General features: G+C 46.7%; 1 protein-coding gene across 1 annotated transcript in view; it reads right to left on the reverse strand.

Moving 5' to 3' along the window:
- ODF3B (outer dense fiber of sperm tails 3B) overlaps positions 1-19,061 on the reverse strand; it is an 86,512-nt gene extending 67,451 nt beyond the window's left edge. The window contains exon 1 of the mRNA XM_053716288.1: positions 18,858-19,061. The gene's annotated coding sequence lies outside the window, so the exon portion shown is untranslated. The remainder of the gene's footprint in view (positions 1-18,857) is intronic.
- Positions 19,062-19,400: the final 339 nt, after the last annotated feature.

Consider the following 19,400-nt stretch of genomic DNA (forward strand, 5'->3'; position numbering starts at 1 on the left):
ACACTATACACAACAGACACACAGAGCACACTATACACATCAGACACACAGAGCACACTGTACACATCAGACACACAGAGCACACTTAACACATCAGACACACAGAGCACACTGTACACATCAGACACACAGAGCACACTATACACATCAGACACACAGAGCACACTGTACACATCAGACACACAGAGCACACTGTACACATCAGACACACAGAGCACACTGTACACATCAGACACACAGAGCACACTGTACACATCAGACACACAGAGCACACCTGATACACATCAGACACACAGAGCACACTGTACACATAGCAGACTACACAGTACTGGCACACTTTACACATCAGACACACAGAGCACACTTTACACATCAGACACACAGAGCACACTGTACACATCAGACACACAGAGCACACTGTACACATCAGACACACAGAGCACACTGTACACATCAGACACACAGAGCACACTGTACACATCAGACACACAGAGCACACTATACACATCAGACACACAGAGCACACTATACACATCAAGACACACAGAGCACAACTGTACACAGGTCAGACTATACCAGTACTGAGCACACTATACACATCAGACTATACACACATCAGACTATACACATCAGACACACAGAGCACACTGTACTCTAGGCGCAGACTATTCACAGTAATGAGCACACTATACACATCAGACACACAGAGCACACTGTACACATCAGACACACAGGAGCACACTATACACATCAGACTACACAGAGCACACAGTACACATCAGACACACAGAGCACACTATACACATCAGGACCACAGGAGCACACTGTACACATCAGACACCCAGAGCACACTGTACACATCCGACTCACAGAGCACACTGTACACATCAGACTCACTGAGCACACACTGAACTCATCAGGACACACAGAGCACACTATACACATCAGACACACAGAGCACACTATACACATCAGACACACAGAGCACACTGTACACATCAGACACACAGAGCACACTGTACACATCAGACACACAGAGCACACTGTACACATCAGACACACAGAGCACACTGTACACATCAGACACACAGAGCACACTGTACACATCAGACACACAGAGCACACTGTACACATCAGACACACAGAGCACACTGTACACATCAGACACACAGAGCACACTATACACATCAGACACGCAGAGCACACTGTACACATCAGACACACAGAGCACACTGTACACATCAGACACACAGAGCACACTGTACACATCAGACACACAGAGCACACTGTACACATCAGACACACAGAGCACACTGTACACATCAGACACACAGAGCACACTGTACACATCAGACACACAGAGCACACTGTACACATCAGACACACAGAGCACACTGTACACATCAGACACACAGAGCACACTGTACACATCAGACACACAGAGCACACTGTACACATCAGACACACAGAGCACACTGTACACATCAGACACACAGAGCACACTGTACACATCAGACACACAGAGCACACTGTACACATCAGACACACAGAGCACACTATACACATCAGACACACAGAGCACACTGTACACATCAGACACACAGAGCACACTGTACACATCAGACACACAGAGCACACTATACACATCAGACACACAGAGCACACTATACACATCAGACACACAGAGCACACTATACACATCAGACACACAGAGCACACTATACACATCAGACACACAGAGCACACTGTACACATCAGACACACAGAGCACACTGTACACATCAGACACACAGAGCACACTATACACATCAGACACACAGAGCACACTGTACACATCAGACACACAGAGCACACTGTACACATCAGACACACAGAGCACACTATACACATCAGACACACAGAGCACACAATACACATCAGACACACAGAGCACACTGTACACATCAGACACACAGAGCACACTGTACACATCAGACACAGAGCACACTGTACACATCAGACACACAGAGCACACTATACACATCAGACACACAGAGCACACTATACACAGGGCAGACTATACACAGTACTGAGCACACTATACACATCAGACACACAGAGCACACTATACACATCAGACACACAGAGCACACTATACACATCAGACACACAGAGCACACTGTACACATCAGACACACAGAGCACACTGTACACATCAGACACACAGAGCACACTGTACACATCAGACACACAGAGCACACTATACACATCAACACACAGAGCATACTGTACACATCAGACACACAGAGCACACTGTACACATCAGACACACAGAGCACACTGTACACATCAGACACACAGAGCACACTATACACATCAGACACACAGAGCACACTATACACATCAGACACACAGAGCACACTGTACACATCAGACACACAGAGCACACTGTACACATCAGACACACAGAGCACACTGTACACATCAGACACACAGAGCACACTATACACATCAGACACACAGAGCACACTATACACATCAGACACACAGAGCACACTGTACACATCAGACACACAGAGCACACTGTACACATCAGACACACAGAGCACACTATACACATCAGACACACAGAGCACACTATACACATCAGACACACAGAGCACACTGTACACATCAGACACACAGAGCACACTGTACACATCAGACACACAGAGCACACTGTACACATCAGACACACAGAGAACACTGTACACAGGGCAGACTATACACAGTACTGAGCACACTATACACATCAGACACACAGAGCACACTATACACATCAGACACACAGAGCACACTATACACAGGGCAGACTATACACAGTACTGAGCACACTATACACATCAGACACACAGAGCACACTATACACAGGGCAGACTATACACAGTACTGAGCACACTATACACATCAGACACACAGAGCACACTATACACATCAGACACACAGAGCACACTATACACATCAGACACACAGAGCACACTGTACACATCAGACACACAGAGCACACTGTACACATCAGACACACAGAGCACACTGTACACATCAGACACACAGAGCACACTGTACACATCAGACACACAGAGCACACTGTACACATCAGACACACAGAGCACACTGTACACATCAGACACACAGAGCACACTGTACACATCAGACACACAGAGCACACTGTACACATCAGACACACAGAGCACACTATACACATCAGACACACAGAGCACACTATACACATCAGACACACAGAGCACACTATACACATCAGACACACAGAGCACACTGTACACATCAGACACACAGAGCACACTGTACACATCAGACACACAGAGCACACTGTACACAGGGCAGATTATACACAGTACTGAGCACACTATACACATCAGACACACAGAGCACACTGTACACATCAGACACACAGAGCACACTATACACATCAGACACACAGAGCACACTGTACACAGGGCAGACTATACACAGTACTGAGCACACTGTACACATCAGACACACAGAGCACACTGTACACATCAGACACACAGAGCACACTGTACACATCAGACACACAGAGCACACTGTACACATCAGACACACAGAGCACACTGTACACATCAGACACACAGAGCACACTGTACACATCAGACACACAGAGCACACTGTACTCATCAGACACACAGAGCACACTGTACACATCAGACACACAGAGCACACTGTACACATCAGACACACAGAGCACACTGTACACATCAGACACACAGAGCACACTGTACACATCAGACACACAGAGCACACTGTACACATCAGACACACAGAGCACACTGTACACATCAGACACACAGAGCACACTGTACACATCAGACACACAGAGCACACTATACACATCAGACACACAGAGCACACTGTACACATCAGACACACAGAGCACACTGTACACATCAGACACACAGAGCACACTGTACACATCAGACACACAGAGCACACTGTACACATCAGACACACAGAGCACACTGTACACATCAGACACACAGAGCACACTATACACATCAGACACACAGAGCACACTGTACACATCAGACACACAGAGCACACTATACACATCAGACACACAGAGCACACTATACACATCAGACACACAGAGCACACTGTACACATCAGACACACAGAGCACACTATACACATCAGACACACAGAGCACACTGTACACATCAGACACACAGTACACATCAGACACACAGAGCACACTGTACACATCAGACACACAGAGCACACTATACACATCAGACACACAGAGCACACTGTACACATCAGACACACAGAGCACACTATACACTTCAGACACACAGAGCACACTATACACATCAGACACACAGAGCACACTATACACATCAGACACACAGAGCACACTGTACACATCAGACACACAGAGCACACTATACACATCAGACACACAGAGCACACTGTACACATCAGACACACAGAGCACACTATACACATCAGACACACAGAGCACACTATACACATCAGACACACAGAGCACACTGTACACACATCAGACACACAGAGCACACTATACACATCAGACACACAGAGCACACTGTACACATCAGACACACAGAGCACACTATACACATCAGACACACAGAGCACACTGTACACATCAGACACACAGAGCACACTGTACACATCAGACACACAGAGCACACTGTACACATCAGACACACAGAGCACACTGTACACATCAGACACACAGAGCACACTATACACACATACACACAGAGCACACTGTACACAGGGCAGACTATCACAGTACTGAGCACACTATACACATCAGACACACAGAGCACACTTTACACATCAGACACACAGAGCACACTGTACACATCAGACACACAGAGCACACTGTACACATCAGACACACAGAGCACACTGTACACATCAGACACACAGAGCACACTGTACACATCAGACACACAGAGCACACTATACACATCAGACACACAGAGCACACTATACACATCAGACACACAGAGCACACTGTACACAGGGCAGACTATACACAGTACTGAGCACACTATACACATCAGACACACAGAGCACACTATACACATCAGACACACAGAGCACACTGTACACAGGGCAGACTATACACAGTACTGAGCACACTATACACATCAGACACACAGAGCACACTGTACACATCAGACACACAGAGCACACTATACACATCAGACACACAGAGCACACTGTACACATCAGACACACAGAGCACACTATACACATCAGACACACAGAGCACACTGTTCACATCAGACACACAGAGCACACTGTACACATCAGACACACAGAGCACACTGTACACATCAACACACAGAGCACACTGTACACATCAGACACACAGAGCACACTATACACATCAGACACACAGAGCACACTATACACATCAGACACACAGAGCACACTGTACACATCAGACACACAGAGCACACTGTACACATCAGACACACAGAGCACACTGTACACATCAGACACACAGAGCACACTATACACATCAGACACGCAGAGCACACTGTAAACATCAGACACACAGAGCACACTGTACACATCAGACACACAGAGCACACTGTACACATCAGACACACAGAGCACACTGTACACATCAGACACACAGAGCACACTGTACACATCAACACACAGAGCACACTGTACACATCAACACACACAGCACACTGTACACATCAGACACACAGCACACTGTACACATCAGACACACAGAGCACACTGTACACATCAGACACACAGAGCACACTGTACACATCAAACACACAGAGCACACTGTACACATCAGACACACAGAGCACACTGTACACATCAGACACACAGAGCACACTGTACACATCAGACACACAGAGCACACTGTACACATCAGACACACAGAGCACACTATACACATCAGACACACAGAGCACACTGTACACATCAGACACACAGAGCACACTGTACACATCAGACACACAGAGCACACTATACACATCAGACACACAGAGCACACTATACACATCAGACACACAGAGCACACTATACACATCAGACACACAGAGCACACTATACACATCAGACACACAGAGCACACTGTACACATCAGACACAGAGCACACTGTACACATCAGACACACAGAGCACACTATACACATCAGACACACAGAGCACACTGTACACATCAGACACACAGAGCACACTGTACACATCAGACCACAGAGCACACTATACACATCAGACACAGAGCACACAATACACATCAGACACACAGAGCACACTGTACACATCAGACACACAGAGCACACTGTACACATCAGACACACAGAGCACACTGTACACATCAGACACACAGAGCACACTATACACATCAGACACACAGAGCACACTATACACAGGGCAGACTATACACAGTACTGAGCACACTATACACATCAGACACACAGAGCACACTATACACATCAGACACACAGAGCACACTATACACATCAGACACACAGAGCACACTGTACACATCAGACACACAGAGCACACTGTACACATCAGACACACAGAGCACACTGTACACATCAGACACACAGAGCACACTATACACATCAGACACACAGAGCACACTATACACATCAGACACACAGAGCACACTATACACATCATACACACAGAGCACACTATACACATCAGACACACAGAGCACACTATACACATCAGACACACAGAGCACACTATACACATCAGACACACAGAGCACACTATACACATCAGACACACAGAGCACACTGTACACATCAGACACACAGAGCACACTGTACACATCAGACACACAGAGCACACTGTACACATCAGACACACAGAGCACACTGTACACATCAGACACACAGAGCACACTGTACACATCAGACACACAGAGCACACTGTACACATCAGACACACAGAGCACACTATACACATCAGACACACAGAGCACACTGTACACATCAGACACACAGAGCACACTGTACACATCAGACACACAGAGCACACTATACACATCAGACACACAGAGCACACTGTACACATCAGACACACAGAGCACACTATACACATCAGACACACAGAGCACACTATACACATCAGACACACAGAGCACACTGTACACATCAGACACACAGAGCACACTGTACACATCAGACACACAGAGCACACTGTACACATCAAACACACAGAGCACACTGTACACATCAAACACACAGAGCACACTGTACACATCAGACACACAGAGCACACTGTACACATCAGACACACAGAGCACACTGTACACATCAGACACACAGAGCACACTATACACATCAGACACACAGAGCACACTGTACACATCAGACACACAGAGCACACTGTACACACAGACACACAGAGCACACTATACACATCAGACACACAGAGCACACTATACACATCAGACACACAGAGCACACTATACACATCAGACACACAGAGCACACTATACACATCAGACACACAGAGCACACTGTACACATCAGACACACAGAGCACACTATAACACATCAGACACCAAGCACACTACACATCAGACACACAGAGCACACTGTACACATCAGACACACAGAGCACACTGTACACATCAGACACACAGAGCACACTGTACACATCAGACACACAGAGCACACTGTACACATCAGACACACAGAGCACACTGTACACATCAGACACACAGAGCACACTGTACACAGGGCAGACTATACACAGTACTGAGCACACTGTACACATCAGACACACAGAGCACACTGTAGACATCAGACACACAGAGCACACTGTACACATCAGACACACAGAGCACACTGTACACATCAGACACACAGAGCACACTGTACACATCAGACACACAGAGCACACTGTACACATCAGACACACAGAGCACACTGTACACATCAGACACACAGAGCACACTGTACACATCAGACACACAGAGCACACTGTACACATCAGACACACAGAGCACACTGTACACATCAGACACACAGAGCACACTGTACACATCAGACACACAGAGCACACTGTACACATCAGACACACAGAGCACACTGTACACATCAGACACACAGAGCACACTGTACACATCAGACACACAGAGCACACTGTACACATCAGACACACAGAGCACACTGTACACATCAGACACACAGAGCACACTGTACACATCAGACACACAGAGCACACTGTACACATCAGACACACAGAGCACACTGTACACATCAGACACACAGAGCACACTGTACACAGGGCAGACTATACACAGTACTGAGCACACTATACACATCAGACACACAGAGCACACTGTACACATCAGACACACAGAGCACACTATACACATCAGACACACAGAGCACACTGTACACATCAGACACACAGAGCACACTGTACACATCAGACACACAGAGCACACTGTACACATCAGACACACAGAGCACACTGTACACATCAGACACACAGAGCACACTGTACACATCAGACACACAGAGCACAACTGTACACATCAGACACACAGAGCACACTGTACACATCAGACACACAGAGCACACTGTACACATCAGACACACAGAGCACACTGTACACATCAGACACACAGAGCACACTGTACACATCAGACACACAGAGCACACTATACACATCAGACACACAGAGCACACTATACACATCAGACACACAGAGCACACTGTACACATCAGACACACAGAGCACACTGTACACATCAGACACACAGAGCACACTATACACATCAGACACACAGAGCACACTATACACATCAGACACACAGAGCACACTGTACACATCAGACACACAGAGCACACTGTACACATCAGACACACAGAGCACACTGTACACATCAGACACACAGAGCACACTGTACACATCAGACACACAGAGCACACTATACACATCAGACACACAGAGCACACTATACACATCAGACGTCACAGAGCACACTGTATACACATCAGAGCACACAGAGCTCACTGTTACCACACGCAGACTCTACTGAGCAAACAGGGGTGACATCAGCAGTCAAATCAGAGCACACTTTACACATCTGACACACAGAGCAAGCACTAGTACACAGGCAGACTATACACAGTACTGAGCACACGGATACACATCTGACACCACAGAGCACACGATACACAGCAGACACACAGAGCACACTGTACACAGCAGACCACACAGAGCACCACTGTACACAGCAGACACACTGAGCTCACGTACATGTCAGCTTCATACATCACTGAGGCACGTCTGGACACATCAGATCACACAGAGCCACATACTATACACATCAGACACACAAGAGCGACACGTCTACACAGCAGTCACACAGAGCCACACTGTTCTCTGGGCAGACACACAGAGCAAACTAGACACATCAGACACACAGGCACACTATACACAACAGACACACAGAGCACACTGTACACATCAGACACACAGAGCACACTGTACACATCAAGACACACAGAGCACAATCGTACACATCAGACACACAGAGCACACTGACACATCAGGACACACAGAGCACACTATACACATCAGACACACAGAGCACACTGTACACATCAGACACACAGAGCACACTATACACATCAGACACACAGAGGCACACTGTACACACTCAGACACACTGAGCACACTGTACACATCAGACACACAGAGCACACTGTACACATCAGACACACAGAGCACACTATACACATCAGACACACAGAGCACACTATACACATCAGACACACAGAGCACACTATACACATCAGACACACAGAGCACACTATACACATCAGACACACAGAGCGACACTGTACACATCAGACTCACAGAGCACACTGTACACATCAGACACACAGAGCACACTGTACACATCAGACACAGCAGAGCACACGGTACACATCAGACACACAGAGCACACTGTACACTTCAGACACACAGAGCACACTGTACACATCAGACACACAGAGCACACTGTACACATCAGACACACAGAGCACACTATACACATCAGACACACAGAGCACACTGTACACATCAGACACACAGAGCACACTATACACATCAGACACACAGAGCACACTATACACATCAGACACACAGAGCACACTATACACATCAGACACACAGAGCACACTATACACATCAGACACACAGAGCACACTATACACATCAGACACACAGAGCACACTATACACATCAGACACACAGAGCACACTATACACATCAGACACACAGAGCACACTATACACATCAGACACACAGAGCACACTATACACATCAGACACACAGAGCACACTATACACATCAGACACACAGAGCACACTGTACACATCAGACACACAGAGCACACTATACACATCAGACACACAGAGCACACTGTACACATCAGACACACAGAGCACACTATACACAGGGCAGATTATACACAGTACTGAGCACACTATACACAGGGCAGATTATACACAGTACTGAGCACACTGTACACATCAGACACACAGAGCACACTATACACAGGGCAGACTATACACAGTACTGAGCACACTATACACATCAGACACACAGAGCACACTATACACATCAGACACACAGAGCACACTATACACATCAGACACACAGAGCACACTATACACATCAGACACACAGAGCACACTGTACACATCAGACACACAGAGCACACTATACACAGGGCAGACTATACACAGTACTGAGCACACTATACACATCAGACACACAGAGCACACTGTACACATCAGACACACAGAGCACACTATACACATCAGACACACAGAGCACACTGTACACATCAGACACACAGAGCACACTGTACACATCAGACACACAGAGCACACTATACACATCAGACACACAGAGCACACTGTACACATCAGACACACAGAGCACACTGTACACATCAGACACACAGAGCACACTGTACACATCAGACACACAGAGCACACTGTACACTTCAGACACACAGAGCACACTATACACATCAGACGACACAGAGCACACTCTACAACATCAGACACACAGAGCACACTATACACATCAGACACACAGAGCACACTATTACACACAGACACACTGAGCACACTATACACATCAGACACACAGAGCACACTATACACATCAAACACACAGAGCACACTGTACACATCAGACACACAGAGCACACTAGTACACATCTGACACACTGAGCACACGGATACTCTATCAGACACAGCAGAGCACAACTAGTACACGATCAGACACACAGAGCACACTAGGACACATCAGACACACAGAGCACACTGTACACGATCAGACATCTAGCAGAGCTCACTGTACACCATCTGAGACACTCTGAGAACACTGTACACAGCCTGAAACACAGGAGCACACTGTACTCTATCATGACACACAGAGCACACTGTTACACAGCAGACACACAGAGCCACTCTAGTACTCTGCAGACACACAGAGCACACGTTTACACCACAGACACACAGAGCACACTATACACATCAGACACACAGAGCACACTATACACATCAGACACACAAGCACACTGTACACATCAGACACACAGAGCACACTATACACATCAGACACACAGAGCACACTGTACACATCAGACACACAGAGCACACTATACACATCAGACACACAGAGCACACTATACACATCAGACACACAGAGCACACTATACACATCAGACACACAGAGCACACTGTACACATCAGACACACAGAGCACACTATACACATCAGACACACAGAGCACACTATACACATCAGACACAGAGCACACTATACACATCAGACACACAGAGCACACTGTACACATCAGACACACAGAGCACACTGTACACATCAGACACACAGAGCACACTGTACACATCAGACACACAGAGCACACTGTACACATCAGACACACAGAGCACACTGTACACATCAGACACACAGAGCACACTGTACACATCAGACACACAGAGCACACTGTACACATCAGACACACAGAGCACACTGTACACATCAGACACACAGAGCACACTGTACACATCAGACACACAGAGCACACTATACACATCAGACACACAGAGCACACTATACACATCAGACACACAGAGCACACTGTACACATCAGACACACAGAGCACACTGTACACATCAGACACACAGAGCACACTATACACATCAGACACACAGAGCACACTATACACATCAGACACACAGAGCACACTGTACACATCAGACACACAGAGCACACTGTACACATCAGACACACAGAGCACACTGTACACATCAGACACAGAGCACACTGTACACATCAGACACACAGAGCACACTATACACATCAGACACACAGAGCACACTGTACACATCAGACACACAGAGCACACTGTACACATCAGACACACAGAGCACACTGTACACAACAACACACAGAGCACACTGTACACATCAGACACACAGAGCACACTGTACACATCAGACACACAGAGCACACTGTACACATCAGACACACAGAGCACACTGTACACATCAGACACACAGAGCACACTATACACATCAGACACACAGAGCACACTGTACACATCAGACACACAGAGCACACTGTACACATCAGACACACAGAGCACACTGATACACATCAGACACACAGAGCACACTGTACACATCAGACACACAGAGCACACTATACACATCAGACACACAGAGCACACTGTACACATCAGACACACAGAGCACACTGTACACATCAGACACACAGAGCACACTGTACACATCAGACACACAGAGCACACTGTACACATCAGACACACAGAGCACACTGTACACATCAGACACACAGAGCACACTGTACACATCAGACACACAGAGCACACTGTACACATCAGACACACAGAGCACACTATACACATCAGACACACAGAGCACACTGTACACATCAGACACACAGAGCACACTATACACATCAGACACACAGAGCACACTGTACACATCAGACACACAGAGCACACTATACACATCAGACACACAGAGCACACTGTACACATCAGACACACAGAGCACACTGTACACATCAGACACACAGAGCACACTATACACATCAGACACACAGAGCACACTATACACATCAGACACACAGAGCACACTGTACACATCAGACACACAGAGCACACTTTACACATCAGACACACAGAGCACACTGTACACATCAGACACACAGAGCACACTGTACACATCAGACACACAGAGCACACTGTACACATCAGACACACAGAGCACACTGTACACATCAGACACACAGAGCACACTATACACATCAGACACACAGAGCACACTGTACACATCAGACACACAGAGCACACTGTACACATCAGACACACAGAGCACACTATACACATCAGACACACAGAGCACACTATACACATCAGACACACAGAGCACACTATACACATCAGACACACAGAGCACACTGTACACATCAGACACACAGAGCACACTGTACACATCAGACACACAGAGCACACTGTACACATCAGACACACAGAGCACACTTTACACATCAGACAACACGAGCACACTATTACACATCAGACACACAGAGCCACTGTACCACATCAGACACACAGAGCACACTGTACACATCAGACACACAGAGCACACTGTACACATCAGAACACAGAGCAACAATAAACAACTGTACACATCAGACACACAGAGCACACAGTACACTCAGACACACAGAGCACTGTACACATCAGACACACAGAGCACACTGTACACATCAGACACACAGAGCATACTGTACACATCAGACACACAGAGCACACTGTACACATCAGACACACAGAGCACACTGTACACATCAGACACACAGAGCACACTGTACACATCAGACACACAGAGCACACTATACACATCAGACACACAGAGCACACTGTACACATCAGACACACAGAGCACATACATACATCAAAGGACACACCATCCCAACAGTACCACATCTACACACAGACACACTAGTACACATCAGACACACAGAGCACACTGTACACATCAGACACACAGAGCACACTATACACATCAGACACACAGAGCACACTGTACACATCAGACACACAGAGCACACTGTACACATCAGACACACAGAGCACACTGTACACACTTCAGACACACAGAGCACACTGTACACATCAGACACACAGAGCACACTGTACACATCAGACACACAGAGCACACTATACACATCAGACACACAGAGCACACTGTACACATCAGACACACAGAGCACACTGTACACATCAGACACACAGAGCACACTGTACACATCAGACACACAGAGCACACTGTACACATCAGACACACAGAGCACACTGTACACATCAGACACACAGAGCACACTGTACACATCAGACACACAGAGCACACTGTACACATCAGACACACAGAGCACACTGTACACATCAGACACACAGAGCACACTGTACACATCAGACACACAGAGCACACTATACACATCAGACACACAGAGCACACTGTACACATCAGACACACAGAGCACACTGTACACATCAGACACACAGAGCACACTGTACACATCAGACACACAGAGCACACTATACACATCAGACACACAGAGCACACTGTACACATCAGACACACAGAGCACACTGTACACATCAGACACACAGAGCACACTGTACACATCAGACACACAGAGCACACTGTACACATCAGACACACAGAGCACACTGTACACATCAGACACACAGAGCACACTATACACATCAGACACACAGAGCACACTATACACATCAGACACACAGAGCACACTATACACATCAGACACACAGAGCACACTGTACACATCAGACACACAGAGCACACTGTACACATCAGACACACAGAGCACACTGTACACATCAGACACACAGAGCACACTGTACACATCAGACACACAGAGCACACTGTACACATCAGACACACAGAGCACACTGTACACATCAGACACACAGAGCACACTGTACACATCAGACACACAGAGCACACTGTACACATCAGACACACAGAGCACACTGTACACATCAGACACACAGAGCACACTGTACACATCAGACACACAGAGCACACTGTACACATCAGACACACAGAGCACACTGTACACATCAGACACACAGAGCACACTATACACATCAGACACACAGAGCACACTATACACATCAGACACACAGAGCACACTATACACATCAGACACACAGAGCACACTATACACATCAGACACACAGAGCACACTGTACACATCAGACACACAGAGCACACTGTACACATCAGACACACAGAGCACACTATACACATCAGACACACAGAGCACACTGTACACATCAGACACACAGAGCACTACATCAGACACACAGAGCACACTGTACACATCAGACACACAGAGCACACTGTACACATCAGACACACAGAGCACACTGTACACATCAGACACACAGAGCACACTGTACACATCAGACACACAGAGCACACTGTACACATCAGACACACAGAGCACACTGTACACATCAGACACACAGAGCACACTGTACACATCAGACACACAGAGCACACTATACACATCAGACACACAGAGCACACTATACACATCAGACACACAGAGCACACTATACACATCAGACACACAGAGCACACTATACACATCAGACACACAGAGCACACTGTACACATCAGACACACAGAGCACACTGTACACATCAGACACACAGAGCACACTGTACACATCAGACACACAGAGCACACTGTACACATCAGACACACAGAGCACACTGTACACATCAGACACACAGAGCACACTGTACACATCAGACACACAGAGCACACTGTACACATCAGACACACAGAGCACACTGTACACATCAGACACACAGAGCACACTGTACACATCAGACACACAGAGCACACTGTACACATCAGACACACAGAGCACACTGTACACATCAGACACACAGAGCACACTGTACACATCAGACACACAGAGCACACTGTACACATCAGACACACAGAGCACACTGTACACATCAGACACACAGAGCACACTATACACATCAGACACACAGAGCACACTGTACACATCAGACACACAGAGCACACTGTACACATCAGACACACAGAGCACACTGTACACATCAGACACACAGAGCACACTGTACACATCAGACACACAGAGCACACTGTACACATCAGACACACAGAGCACACTATACACATCAGACACACAGAGCACACTATACACATCAGACACACAGAGCACACTATACACATCAGACACACAGAGCACACTATACACATCAGACACACAGAGCACACTATACACATCAGACACACAGAGCACACTATACACATCAGACACACAGAGCACACTATACACATCAGACACACAGAGCACACTGTACACATCAGACACACAGAGCACACTGTACACATCAGACACACAGAGCACACTGTACACATCAGACACACAGAGCACACTGTACACATCAGACACACAGAGCACACTGTACACATCAGACACACAGAGCACACTGTACACATCAGACACACAGAGCACACTGTACACATCAGACACACAGAGCACACTGTACACATCAGACACACAGAGCACACTGTACACATCAGACACACAGAGCACACTGTACACATCAGACACACAGAGCACACTGTACACATCAGACACACAGAGCACACTGTACACATCAGACACACAGAGCACACTGTACACATCAGACACACAGAGCACACTGTACACATCAGACACACAGAGCACACTGTACACATCAGACACACAGAGCACACTGTACACATCAGACACACAGAGCACACTGTACACATCAGACACACAGAGCACACTGTACACATCAGACACACAGAGCACACTGTACACATCAGACACACAGAGCACACTGTACACATCAGACACACAGAGCACACTGTACACATCAGACACACAGAGCACACTGTACACATCAGACACACAGAGCACACTGTACACATCAGACACACAGAGCACACTGTACACATCAGACACACAGAGCACACTTTACACATCAGACACACAGAGCACACTGTACACATCAGACACACAGAGCACACTGTACACATCAGACACACAGAGCACACTGTACACATCAGACACACAGAGCACACTATACACATCAGACACACAGAGCACACTATACACATCAGACACACAGAGCACACTGTACACATCAGACACACAGAGCACACTATACACATCAGACACACAGAGCACACTATACACATCAGACACACAGAGCACACTGTACACATCAGACACACAGAGCACACTATACACATCAGACACACAGAGCACACTGTACACATCAGACACACAGAGCACACTGTACACATCAGACACACAGAGCACACTGTACACATCAGACACACAGAGCACACTGTACACATCAGACACACAGAGCACACTATACACATCAGACACACAGAGCACACTGTACACATCAGACACACAGAGCACACTGTACACATCAGACACACAGAGCACACTGTACACATCAGACACACAGAGCACACTGTACACATCAGACACACAGAGCACACTGTACACATCAGACACACAGAGCACACTGTACACATCAGACACACAGAGCACACTGTACACATCAGACACACAGAGCACACTATACACATCAGACACACAGAGCACACTATACACATCAGACACACAGAGCACACTATACACAGGGCAGATTATACACAGTACTGAGCACACTATACACAGGGCAGATTATACACAGTACTGAGCACACTGTACACATCAGACACACAGAGCACACTGTACACATCAGACACACAGAGCACACTATACACATCAGACACACAGAGCACACTATACACAGGGCAGATTATACACAGTACTGAGCACACTGTACACATCAGACACACAGAGCACACTATACACAGGGCAGATTATACACAGTACTGAGCACACTGTACACATCAGACACACAGAGCACACTATACACATCAGACACACAGAGCACACTATACACATCAGACACACAGAGCACACTATACACAGGGCAGATTATACACAGTACTGAGCACACTATACACAGGGCAGATTATACACAGTACTGAGCACACTGTACACATCAGACACACAGAGCACACTGTACACATCAGACACACAGAGCACACTGTACACATCAGACACACAGAGCACACTATACACAGGGCAGATTATACACAGTACTGAGCACACTGTACACATCAGACACACAGAGCACACTGTACACATCAGACACACAGAGCACACTATACACATCAGACACACAGAGCACACTATACACAGGGCAGATTATACACAGTACTGAGCACACTATACACAGGGCAGATTATACACAGTACTGAGCACACTATACACAGGGCAGATTATACACAGTACTGAGCACACTGTACACATCAGACACACAGAGCACACTGTACACATCAGACACACAGAGCACACTATACACATCAGACACACAGAGCACACTATACACAGGGCAGATTATACACAGTACTGAGCACACTGTACACATCAGACACACAGAGCACACTGTACACATCAGACACACAGAGCACACTATACACATCAGACACACAGAGCACACTATACACAGGGCAGATTATACACAGTACTGAGCACACTATACACAGGGCAGATTATACACAGTACTGAGCACACTGTCAGCTGTACCAGGGTCCCGCACTTACCGGTGCTGCTGTGAGATCTGTTGCAGCTTTGTGTCGGGCCCAGGTTTTAGAGTCAGGTGATGTTTGGCGTCTCTTGGTGGCGAGTTGCTAGGTGACTGTTACTATGCCATAGACGCCGCGTGTGGCCTAAAGCACTGTCACGCATGCGCAGCTGCAGTCATGGTTTGGATACTTTAGGTAACACGCATGCGTAAAAGGTTAAGAGCGCTTGGGTATATAGACTATAAACCTCACGTGACCGCGTTGCTACTGGTTCTGCGTGTGCCCGCTGTGTTTTATCGGAAACAGGGTGCGCGGCTCACTCCCGAGTCACTATCAACAACAGTTCCTGAGGCAAAAGGGAAACAAAGTGCAGTGATTACATTATTTATCTATATAAGTGCAGTAATTACATTATTTATCTATATAAAGTACAGTAATTACATTATTTATCTATATAAAGTACAGTTATTACATTATTTATCTATATAAGTGCAGTAATTACATTATTTATCTATATAAAGTGCAGTTATTACATTATCTATATAAAGTGCAGTTATTACA

Source organism: Bombina bombina, chromosome 6, assembly GCF_027579735.1.
Source record: "Bombina bombina isolate aBomBom1 chromosome 6, aBomBom1.pri, whole genome shotgun sequence".
Classification (NCBI taxonomy): Eukaryota; Metazoa; Chordata; class Amphibia; order Anura; family Bombinatoridae; genus Bombina; species Bombina bombina.